The sequence below is a fragment of the Eubalaena glacialis genome, chromosome 17 (genome assembly GCF_028564815.1).
Source record: "Eubalaena glacialis isolate mEubGla1 chromosome 17, mEubGla1.1.hap2.+ XY, whole genome shotgun sequence".
Classification (NCBI taxonomy): domain Eukaryota; kingdom Metazoa; phylum Chordata; class Mammalia; order Artiodactyla; family Balaenidae; genus Eubalaena; species Eubalaena glacialis.
Window position 1 is genome coordinate 12,321,463 of NC_083732.1, and position 12,997 is coordinate 12,334,459.

Consider the following 12,997-nt stretch of genomic DNA (forward strand, 5'->3'; position numbering starts at 1 on the left):
ATCAGAGACATTAGATCATTTATTTCCCAGTCCCTTTCTATGGGGTCCCCTCAGATTAACTGTCTCTCTGCTGAAGGCTATGGCTTCTGTCAGAGGACCTGTTCATATAGCTCACTGTCTTCAGGTTCCAGGATCCATACTTGCTTTACTCCTTTAGGCCTAGAGATGGTAACGATGTCCCACTATTAACTGTTACTTGCTCTGGTACTTCAATACCCCTTGTAATTTCCCTAAACCCTGCTCTCATCTTTGTAAGTAGTCCTCTTTTTAAAACCTGCACACAACACCACCAAGGGGTGGGCAAAACCCCTAAGCCACTCTCTGGCCCGACCCCTGGACACACCCCTACCCTCACCCCATATAAGGAACAAGCTTGCTCCCCGCTCAGGGAGTGAGCAAGCAAGAGAACCTGTTGTTTGTTCTCGCTCCCTGCTGCTGCAGCTGGGGCCCCAGTAAAGCCTTGCCTGAAAAAAAAAAAACCACCTAATTGGATGGAGCCATCTATTCCTGCCAGGACCCCGACAAATCAAATGACATTATTTGAGTTCTGGATTCAGACATACTTAAAGATAATGACACTCCTGACTTCTCAGTTACTTGAGCCAATAAATTCCCTTTTTCCTTAAGGCTGTTTGAACTGAGTTTTCTGATGCTTGCAACAGAGGGTCCTAAGACAGTTTGTTAGGTTCTTTTGATTGCACAGACTTACACAAGACTCTTAAAAAAGGGGAGGTGGCATTATTATGGACGGAATTGGGCCCCCTCAAAATTATATGCTGAAGTCCTAACCCCCAGTACCTCAGAATGTGATTGTATTTGGAGATAGGGTCTTTAAAGAGGTAATTAGGTTAAAATGAAGTCATTACATGGGCCCTAACCCAATCTGACTGGTATCCTTATAAAAAGAGGAGATTAGAACACAGACATGCACAGAAGGAGAACACTGTGAAGACACAGGGAGAAGACAGCTATCTATGAGCCAAGGAGAAACTAACCCTGCCAACACCTTGGTATCAGACTTCTAGCCTCCAGAATTGTGACAAAATAAATACCTGTTGTTTAAGCCACTTAGCCTGTGGTCCTTTGTTATAGCAGCCCTAGCAAACTAACACTGACACCTATAAACTACAACTGGGAAAGACATTTCTAGAGGCCAATGACTCTCTCCAGCTCTCTGAGCCAACATGGTCTCTTAGCTAAGTTATCTGTGTCCCTCTGTAAATTGGTTCCATTTACCTTTATTACTCACTGGCCAACCTTTCCATATTCCCCACAATCCAAAGGAACCTAAACTAATTGGCTTGGCTAACTACCATTGATACTACTGGAGCGAGACCTCTGCACTGATCTACCTCATGGTATTTCTGGCCAGCAGTGGGTAAACTGCTTTTGGATCATATGCCTTCATCTGGTTCCACCGGCGGCTGCCATGTGTAGGGGACAAGTACATGCTGGTTCCCTGCATAGAAAGTGGTGGGAGGGTCAGTTTCAGGGAGAAAGAGAAGCTGGATACAGCTGGTATTTGACAAGTCCAGCATTTGGTCTCCTGGGCTACTGGCATTAATAATTACAGGAAAACATGAATACCAACACATACTGCTCATATTTGGCTTCAATTTTTACTGTAGTAGCCAGTTTCTCATTTGAGTTACTCACAAGACCCACTTTCTTGACCTTGAGTTTTATAAGATACCCTAGAATCCTTACAATAACCACACTGCTTTGCTTGACCTCGTTTGATGTGTTTATTACTTGAAAACAAAAAAAGCCTTGATTAAAATAATTGCCAAAGAGAACAGTAATTCTGTCCAGGGAAGAGGGATCTGTTAATGAGTAAACACGACTTTTATGGATTATTCCTGACATGCTATCAACTTCGTGACTATGCTTTGATCTCTTCACTTCCTCGTGCACAGAAATGGAAGGAATACTAAAGGACGTCTTCCACCTCCCAGTAATGCTGCCAGAGAATCTTAAGAAGGTGCCTACCTCAAACAGGAATTGTTTTCTTCTAGTTTCTGGAACCCTAAAGAAGAGAATTTTTTCAAATTTCCTGAAATGTTAACTTTTTCCCCGTCTCCACTGACTTCCCAGCAGCTCTTTCTTTACTTACTTCCCAATACCACAGACACAGAATCAAATGGGCACAGGCGTAAGTGTCACAATTTGTGGCGCTGACACCATGTACCCGGCAGTGTGATCCCATCCCTGTCAGTAGTCATTTCCCCCTTGGGGGAGGTCAGGAGTGGTGCGTGGCAGCTGGGCTGGGGTGTGGGGGAGCTTGTGGGGCCCTGAGGCTCTCAGGCCTCCTCCTGCCCAGGAGGTCCATCCAGCAGGGTGACCAGGGCCATTTCCCTGGCATCCAGGGGCCTGCAGGTGTGGGAGTCTGAGTGCATGGGAGAAACTTGATCCTTTACCAAAGCTGAATATTTGGGGACAGGTTGGGGGGCGTGGCACACGTGGAAAGCCATCTTTTATTTACTAGAAACAAAATGTAAAAACATTGGAAGATTTAAGCTGAGAGAGCCGCAAGATCAAATTTTCACCCTGGAGAGATTACTCTGGATCACTTTGAATGGAGAGCGTTTGGAGATGGGCAGGCTGGAGGTAAAGCCGGGCTCAAAGGCTGTTGTAGGAAGCCAGGCTAGAGGTGACGATAGCCTAGAAGAACTGGAGCCAGTGGGGGTGAAGAGAGGAGGGCACTGAGAAAAATGTAGGGATTACAAGTGTGGCTAGGCCTGCTGTCCAATACCCCAGGAGGGACATGTGCAAAGGTACATCTGCGGGGCCAGGATCCTTGGCTTTGGTGTTGAGGAACTGGATGCCATGGCCAGGACCAAAGCAGAGCCCCTCTGCCCTCAGTCCTCCTCTCTGCCCAAGGCCAGGAAAGGACTTAGAGACCTGGCAGCACATTGTAAATTCCTTAAAAACGCAAAAGGATCATCCCATTCAGAAAAGAGTGGTAAAAGAGGATTCTCATATGCAGCAGAGGTAGCAGGGTTGGGAAGAGAAATCTCTGGGTCATGTGGAGATGGACACAACTGGTGAAGGGCAAGACAGCAGCCCTTGGGGAGTGCCGAGGAGCATGTAGGTATAGAGCTGAAAAGTCTCTGTACTCCCCTCAGAAATTAGATACTGACGCAGCCCAGCTCTGGCTGGTCTTTTAGGGAAAGGAGCTATTTAAGAGGGAGGAAAACGGGGATTAAAGCTTTGAGTGGCAGTAGATGTAAAAAAATCTTTTCCTAACCATATTTTTACCCCTCGCCTTCCAACTCCCCTCCATTTTAGGGACCACCTGAACGATGAATACTGGAGGCCAGACTTTTGTCCGGTGAGGTAGAGTATATTATTGTCATGTAACTATTTGCTCTCTCCTCTCCTCCCTCCATTGACATTAGGGCTGACGGTGTGACTTGCTTTGGTCAATAAAATGTGAGCAGAGACTTAAACTGTGCTTGTGTGGTTTAGCTTAGCCTTTTGCCTTCCTGCCCTTTGCCATAAAAAGAGCCTTTTCCTTCTGCTTAGGCCCTAGAGCAGGGGCAGAGAAGCAGACCTGGACCACCTACAGGTCGGAGCAGAACCACTGCAGGCAACCTAAGATCCATAAGCCAGATGCCTTTGTTTTATAAGTCATGGAGATCTGGGGGTTGTTTATTACACAGCATTATTGCAGTAAAAGCCGACTAACATAGAAATTAGTCCTTGAAAATGTGATGCTGCTGAGATAAAAGCGTAAAATATGTGTCTTTGGTCTTGGGACTAAACAGCAGACAGCAAGAAAGTGTTGGAAACTGGAAAAATGATGATCCATCTTATGAAGCAGTAAATATTTGGTAAAACTGTCACCTGAGATAACCTGAAGGCAGAAAATATAACTCATGAATGCGTGGTTTGGGGTGAAGAGATTTCAAGATACACTGTTACTAGCATGAGTTGGTTGTTGCTTTTCATAAGGTCTTTCAAGAAGGCACTGACCTGCTTGCAAGCAGGAATGAAAGAGTGAAGAGTGACTCCATAAATTCCAAGACTTGTAAATTTTAAAATAGAACTGTTTCCCACCTTCAAATAGAACAAGGAAAATTGAGAAATGTTTAAAGCCACAAAGGCTGATTAAGATACTAATAAGACCCAGTCTCAGGACAAAGAGCAAATAAAAGTCACCATCGTACTCTCTGTAAAACCTTTGAATGGATTAAGGTGGCACCCAATAAATTCTTCCATCTGGACAAAATAACTTGTAGAAAAGAAATAAGGACTAGGTTTCACAAAACTTGATAAACTCAAACTATCTGTAATTAAGTCTAGAGAGAGGGAGGCATGACTTGAAAATGATGTGGATATGGCTGTTGCCTCACGGAGCTAACTTGAATCCACACACAAAAAATTTTAATAGTTTCTGAGAGACATTTAAGTCCCAAAGCAGCCTTGCCGGGATTAAAAAAGACTGTGATTTTTTGTTTTTTTTTCCTAAATGAGATTGTGACTCTTTGAGCCATAATGAAAGATCTTAGGATAATAATAATGTACCAATATTGGTTCATTAATTGTGACAAATGTACCATATTACTGTAAGATGTTACTAATAAGAGAAACATGGTGTTGGGTATATGGGAACTCTCTGTACTCTCTCAGCAACTTTTGTGTAAATCTAAAACTATTCTCAATTAAGATTTTATTTTTTAAAAAAAAAAGACCTTAGGGTCCCCAACATTCTACAGGCACATAGTAGGATGAGGAAGCTGCTCAGCTGCCGGGGAGGACACATACCTCTTCAGATGTGACCAAAAGGGGTAATGGAAAACTACCTCCGCCAAGGTGGAGCCAAGAGCCATGAGAACAATGGCGAGAAGAGCTATTCCCGGGAAGAGAATTGGAGCCCGAGCAAGGAGCATTCCCCACCTCCAGGTTGGGAACTCGGCAATGTTTGCCCAGTGAGATTTTAGAATTGCTACAGATCTGTGACTGCTTCCCCTTCTGCAATGGGCTATTTATTTTCGGAAGCCTGTCTCTGTTCCACTATGGTATGTGGTGTCCCAAATAATCTAGGATTATGGTATCCCAGAATGAAAGACCCATAGAACCTACCTGAACCTGACTCACAGCTCAGAGCACGGCTGCCACAGCTGCCCAGCCAACCTGTAGGCAAGATGTAAAAGTTTTGTTATCGTAAACCACTGAGAATTTTTTGGTACACGGCAAAACTTGATTAATACATCTGGCAAAGGTTCCCAAAGAACTGAGGAATGGCTCTAGATGGGATGTGAGCCTACTAAAGGTGAGAGAGTAGGTGGAGGAGAAAGTTGTAGTGCTTCTCTAGACAAGGATCAGCTCTATTTCCAAAATCAGGTTAGAGTATTCCAAACATCACATCCACAAGATATATCAGAAATGTCCTCAAATGACTAGAGTACAGAATCTTATATCAAACTTTAATAATTAGTGATACTATTAAAACCCAGACAATAACTATAGTTCCAAACAAGGTCCTATTACAAAGAAATTCCTTGGGAATGAGACTGAGATAAACAATGCTAATGAATCTTAGAACCTCTTAGATAATTTTTTTGTTTTTGTTTTCATTTATTTATTTATCTATCTATTTATTTATATTTTTAGAACCTGTTAGATAATTTTTATGAAGAACACACAAATCTTTATAACAAAATCTCAACTGCATTTTTCTAATAAGTATCTTGAAGGCAATTATTAAAATAGACATCTGAGATAAAAATTAACTTCTCTATTTATATAAAAACATTAAAAATTCACTTGTTCATTTTTTGAGCCATAAACTTGTACCCATTAAGATGAATATAGGAAGAATTAAAACTCTTTTATTGCAAAATTATTTGAGTCTGCCAACAATGGATAAATTAATAATAATTTTGACATTTATTTTGCTCCAGTGCAAACTTTATATATTTAATTTCATGCTAAGCAATATTTGATACAACAAAATACCAACATAAAATAATTCAGATTTATCCATGGAGTTTGTTTTAATGGGAACTGACCTATGTTTAATGACTGCAAACCACTTTAACAGGTTTTACTTGTTTATATAAGAGACATTTTTAAAAAGACATTTATTTTTCACTTTTCCTGGCATTAACTAGGGACAATCTTGCCACAATTATACTTTACAAAACTACAAGGAAGGAACACTCAACTTGATGTTCATGTGAAATATAATTACCCACTTTTCTTCCTTTACAACATGTACTCCATAGACAGGATGACAAGCCAAGAGGTACATAATACACTGCCTGTCATTAATAACAAGTATGCGCTTCTGAAATTATTTTACAATAGCACTTATTCAGAATACCCTTTACTTGCTTTTTGGACTACTATGGATATTATAGCACTTTAACAAGTATCACCTGTTTCAAATCAAAGATGTAAATAGGAATTTATTAAATAAATGAATAGACCAGGTACAATCATAAACAAGTATTGTAAATTTTAACATATACAAAGTTTCATCTCTGCCCATGACTCTTAACGTGGTTACACGGGCAGGCTCTGGGTCCCTATGCCAGGATTGCAGAGAGATGCAGCTCCTCCACATTGCCCTAAAGAAATATCACACGTTTTCCAAGGCTCTTCAAAGCCCACCTACTGAATGAAGTCTTTCTTGAGTCTCCCGAGCATATGTGAGCTCTCCTTCCTTTAAATCCATACCATATCTGGTTTACCCCTCCATAATAATGATAAAGCTAATAACAGCCCAAATCCCACTGACTTATCCTTGAGAACTTCCAATATGCTTCATCCATGCTAAACTCTACATTCGCCATCCATCTCATTTCTTCTTTGCAGCACTCCTACAAAGCAGGTATCATTATTCCCACTTTATAGATGAGGAAACTGGGCAAAGATTTGAACTCAGGATTTAACTGAGTTTTTGTTGTTGTTAACAATCTCTGATTTTAATGATAGTCAATCTCAAGGGAACGTCATAACCTTCGCCATGTGATCCTTGACTTAAACAGAATCTCATGTGTTTGGCCCAGCTACCTTAGATCCCTCTTACCCCAGAATTCCAGTGTATTTTCTCCCCTTAGTTTCTTGGCTCTTTTCAGCCCCACCACCCAGCATACTGCACCAGCCTCAAACCCAAACAGGGTGCTCTTGGCTGAGTACTAGCTTGAGTTACTTCTCTCTCTCATTTCTAGCTGATGCTACTCATGATCACAGTATCATCTGAGGAGGAAGGTGTAAGCTGGAGGTAGAATATGCTACCACAGCATTTTGTTTGTTTAAAAAAATGTTAGGCCCCGGTCCCCTCCATTTTTCCCCTCTTATATCCAAATTCTGACACCACTGGCCTGTAGCAGTCTGTAAGAGGCATGAGTTCAAGGTGCCATATGCTTATCTGGTGCCTGTCTGTGGACCAAATAGAGGAAGAGTATGCTGGAGAGAGCACTGACCAGGAAGATGACATCAAACCAACAGTGACAGAAGTTGAACTGCAGCTCTCCAAGAACTTAGGTGCCTATGGTGCGGTACTCCAGAGGCATGCTCATTCGGATCAGCAGCACAGAGGAGACGAAGTACATGCCCATTATCTGTGCTAATAGCAGGACAATGACATTGGAGGACTTACTGCTGGATATGGCATAGAAGAACTTGGTAAGAGTGATCAGCACTCCTCTAATAGACGTGACAATGATTATTCCAATCAGAATGAAGGAAATGTGTTGGGACCGGAAGTTCACATCAAATTGGATCCCCAGATAATTCACAGTGATCTCAATGCCTCTTGTGACTGGATCAGTTTTCCCAACTCGGTCAAAAACGATATTAATGGTTGCCATGAAAATTTTCCAAACACAGTAAATAGAGAAAAAGTAACCCAGAAAATTAAAATATTTCCCCTTGAAAGTTTTGGAGTATTCTATTCTCTCCTTGGTAGCATAGAGATCAGCTGTTTCCAGAAAAAGCTGCCTGCTTAGTTCTTCCAAAGCATCCACTTCCTGTTGAATAAGAGTAAGATTTTCACTTCCTGGTACTGAAGTGGTAACACTCTTTATCATTCCCCAGAATCCTGATGGTTTGTTATGCACCTCCCCCTTCTGGAACATAGTAGCTTCAAGGACAGGATTCAACTCCAAAAATGGTGATCTTAACAACTCAGCTGGAATACTTGGTTTGCATTTGAATTGTATGTGATTTCTGTCTCCCTATTCAGTTGGGGAGTTCTTTGGGCAGGTACCATATGTGACCGGCTCTGTATCACTTTATATCCCTTCATAGTGTCTTGCATAGTAAGAAGTAAAAACAAATACTGGATTTTCTATATTCCAAAAAGCAGCTACTCTTTCCACATTTAAATGTCTCTTAAATTGAAACACACGTTCAACTGGTGTCTTGATTTACATGGTAGTCTTTTCCTTCTTTTTTCTCCTAAAAAGCTGTTATTAGCCCTTAGGTGATTCCTATCGATATAATCTTAGGATCAAGTAGTAGTTAAACTTGGATAGAAGTTTAACTACCAGAGAAAAGATTAGGTCACTGTGGAGGTAAGTTCCTTTAGATTTCTGAATGCCACCTGAGTATTAAGCAGAGCAGAAATTCAGAGGGGAATCCATTTGAAAGTGAAAGGGAAGGTAATCAGAGGTAGCTCATTAGAAATAAAACGTTGTGAGTTCAGTGGGTTTCAAGGGAACATGCAGATTATACTAAGATCTCATGAGGAGGGGGAAACTGCTGAACGTTTATATCTCTGTGATGCCCAAACTGAGGTAAGACAGAAACACAGACGGGGGGTAACCAGGAGTCCGTGTCCATCTGACTCTGACTGCACACACTCTCCTACCAGATGTCCTGGCAATGGCATTAGAATGAGAAAAATCATGTGAAAATACTGTAAACAGTCTTTCAGGCAGGGACATGAGTAGCTTGTCTACTAGCTTGAAGGAAGTCCTAGGAGAGTTTGGGAGTGACGTCATGAAGGCAGTCATTATGTATAACACAATATCAAGCCTGGGTACTTTTGTATCCTCCCTGTCTTGCTTTGGACATTGGTACTGTGGCTTGAAAGGTAACATAGTAGATTATTCTTTCCATTAGCTTGGTTTGGAAAAGGAGGAAAGTGAACTGAAAGTAGCTGTGTTGGGGAAAGGGGTCTGGGTTTAAGGGAGGGTTTGTGTTTTTATAAATAGAAGAGACTTGAGAATGTTTTTATGCTGAGAAGAGAGAGTCAGCAGAGAGAGAGAGAGAGAAAGAGAGAGGTAAAAATTAGCTAAAGGGGATAATTAAAGGAGCAAGTTCCTTAAAGTAGCCCCTGAGAGCCTGAATAGGGCTCAGGGAACAAAGAGAGGTATTAGCGTTGGTCTGGAGGAGGGATGCGTTTTCAACTGAGCTGAAGGAAGGGTTAAGAGAGGGTACAGATGTGGACGCGTTCAGAGTGGTGTGGGGCTCGAGCTGGGAGAAATAACACGATGACTTCTCAGTTCTTTGCAGAGGAGATAAGTCTCACTGCTAAGAGTGAGAGGGAAATAGGTCAGACAGAGGGCTTCAGGAGATCGAAGAAGGCTGACAATGACTGTTCAGTGGACAGTGGAAGAGCTGCCTTGTGTTGAGGGCATGACTGAGGTTGCAGACCATTTGTAGTGGGAGCACTCTGCATGGTGTTATGAGTTTCTTCAGCTGGGATAACTATTTGGGGTAAAGAAAGGGGAGAAGGGACTTCCCTGGTGGCACAGTGGTTAAGAATCCGCCTGCCAATGCAAGGGACACGGGTTTGAGCCCTGGTCCGGGAAGATCCCACATGCCGAGGAGCAACTAAGCCCATGCGCCACAACTACTGAGCCTGCGCTCTAGAGCCCGTGCTCTGCAACAAGGGCAGCCACTGCAATGAGAAGCCCGCGCACCGCAATGAAGAGCAGCCCCCGCTCGCTGCAGCTAGAGAAAGCCCACGTGCAGCAGCGAAGACCCAATGCAGCCATAAATAAATAAATAAATTTATTAAAAAAAAAAAAAAGAAAGGGGAGAAGAGGCAGATTTACCAAGGGTTGAGCTGTTGCTGGAAGAGTTCAACAGGACACTGGAGCAAAGCATCTGAGGTGTGCACAAGAGGGTGGTTGATGGGATGATGGCATCCTAAGCTCAACAGGGTAAATTGGGAAAATTGATATGGTCAGTGGAATGTAGGCTTCTGTGAGTTTCAAAGAGCAGTTTAATAGGAAGTGGTTGGTTTGGAACGACAGGAGGAGATGATCAGAGAGAGACTGGAATTAAAAAATTTAGAACTGGGTGATAACAAGATCTGGGGGACTCCACGGATGTGAGTGGAGCCAGCAAAGTTGAGCTGAAGAACCCTGAAGTTGAGGAGGATGGAGTGTTGGATTGGATCATCCATAAGATAATGGAAGCCACCTGTGACAATGTCAGGCATGCAAGTGTTGAGGATTTTTCCTTAAAACAAAACAAAAATTTAACTGTAGTATAACAGAATCTACCTTTATTTTAAAAATAATAGACTTCAGTTTTTTTGATCAGTGTTAGGTTTATAGAAAAATTAAGCAGAAAGTATAGGCATTCCCATATAATCTTTAACTATCCTGTTATATGTGTGGTTTAATCATATGTTCTCATAAAGCCTTTGGAGTGGATTACAAATAAATGCATATCCTGATTGCATTTTATAGCACTAAGAATTTGACTTGATTAGAATTCTGAGCTGTACTCAGAAATTCCTTCTCACCTCTCTCATCTTACTTATCAAAAAAGTACCCATCCTTTCAGTCATTTCATATGCCTTCCACTTCACGAAGCTTTCCCTGACTGCCGGACCTAGATGTTGGTTCTCTCTCCTTTAATATCTCATGGCGCTTTGATAGTAATTCTCTTATGATACTTATACATTGCTTTCTGGTAGAATAATTTTTTGCTATTTAACTTATGCACCATTAGGCTCTAAGCTCTGAGGACAATGTCTTTGTTCGACTCATCCCCTGTAGCACCTGGCACGGTGCCTTGTGTACCATAGGTTTGAAATTAACATTTGTGGAAGTGGATGAATTATGAAGTAGAAATCCCAACTTTACGAAGGAGGTAAACTAGGATGTAAATATTCTTTCTTTCAACAAAGGGATTGACTTCATGTTTTTGCTAAATAATTCGTTCCCTTAATGCATTTAATATATAATTTACAAAATTTCAAGTGAACTAGAAACAGTTCAGTTCCAAAATTTTAACTGACCTAGGAACAATTTCTTGGCACAAAGTACATGTGTGTAACCACTAACTTTGGATTATTTGAAGCAAATCTTGCTCTCATGTTTTTGTTAACAGAAAGAGTTGATACCAAAGGTCTTTGTTCAGACCTTTTACAGCCTCTTGTTTATTTGTGCTTCTCCTGGGAACTCTAGCTCAGCTTTTAAGCCCAAACATACTACCTTTTCCAATGTAGGAGAAGGTGTAAGTAATATAACTCATGTTAGGATGATCCAGTATGGGGGAGAGAGCACACAACCTCTGGGGTCAGATGTTCCTCAGGTTCAATCTTGTCTCCACTCACTACTATGAAGCTCAAGGAAAATTTTACTTCTCTGAACTATGTCCTTACAGATTAAATGGCGATGATAATACACCTACCTCACAAGAGAGTGGTGAGGACAAAATATAATGTACGTCAAGTACCTAATCACAAAGCTCAATAAATGATATGTTCCCTTACTCCTGAGACATGATTGTGTCTGCTTCTGTCATGGGTGTAAGAAGTAGAAAAATTTTCTGAAAAGGTGGCTTGCTGGGAAAATTAGACCAATATCAGCTCCAGTCTTTGGGAATGTAGATCTTCACAGTGTATCTTATGTTTGGTTTAAAGCATTTCCAAAAGACCGAGTCATGGGACTTCCCTGGTGGTGCAGTGGATAAGACTCCATGCTCCCAATGCAGGGGGCCCGGGTTCGATCCCTGGTCAGGGAACTAGATCCCACATGCATGCTGCAACTAAGAGTTCGCATGCCACAACTAAGGAGCCCAGAGCCACAACTAAGACCCAGTGCAACCAAATAAATAAGTATTTAAGAAAAAAAAAAAAAGACCAGGTCGTTATGTCCAAATGGAATAATTTGGACATACATGTGTACATGTAATGTAACAAATACATTACAAAGCAAAATATAAAATTTTAAAAATTTCCTAAGATGGTTGCATTATTGGTCCTGTATATAACTTTCTGTTCTTCAGAGAGGAGCCACCTAGCAAAGGCAGTCCTATAAGGATCACCTTACAGGATCTAAACTGAGGAGTCCCTGAGACTTTAATTATGATACGGTAGAAAATGTCTCTGCTAATGTCTTGAGCATTGTATTTCTTGGATCTGTGATCACTTATTATTTTAACCTTTCAAAGCCAGTAATTTTAAAGCATTTGACTCAACTACAGTACTTTTATTAGTCTGGAAATGTTTTATTGCAGCTTGGTTGACATTTTCTTTTACTAATGTCATTAGCACTACGTAAAAATGAATTATGTTGGGGTGTACAGTACTATCTTTGTTTAGAGAAAATATGATGATGTTTATGAGCACATGAGGTGGGTCTCCTGGGGGTAAACATTAACAACATATATCTTTCTCATCCTCCAGGCACGCTTACATTGCTAATAAGTATAAGTAGTTTGGCTTGGAAAAAGGCCTGGATTTAGATTTACTTTTTCAAGATTATGTTGAATTCTCATAACATCCTTTAAAGAAAAGTCCAGCTTCAGAGTCACTAAGGCTTAATTAAAATCTCTAGCACACAGTCTGGTCACATCCCTTACCTATTTTGTAGCTTTAGCTCCTGGTAACTGTTGTATGCTAACACTGGTGTTCAACAGGTCATCGAAATCAAATTAATGCAGGCATCTTTGAAGTCACAGATCAGTTGTGTTCATCTACAACATTTTTATGTATAACAGGTACAAAATAAAGGAAAAGTGATTTTGTTTAACTTTGGAGAATCCTGAATGGATGGATGAAAACTGCAAGCATTTTAGTGGG

The 12,997-nt window shown here is 41.2% G+C and overlaps 1 pseudogene; it reads right to left on the reverse strand.

The window, feature by feature from the left end:
• Positions 1–7,358: 7,358 nt before the first annotated feature.
• Positions 7,359–8,087, reverse strand: LOC133077212 (Golgi pH regulator-like; annotated as a pseudogene).
• Positions 8,088–12,997: the final 4,910 nt, after the last annotated feature.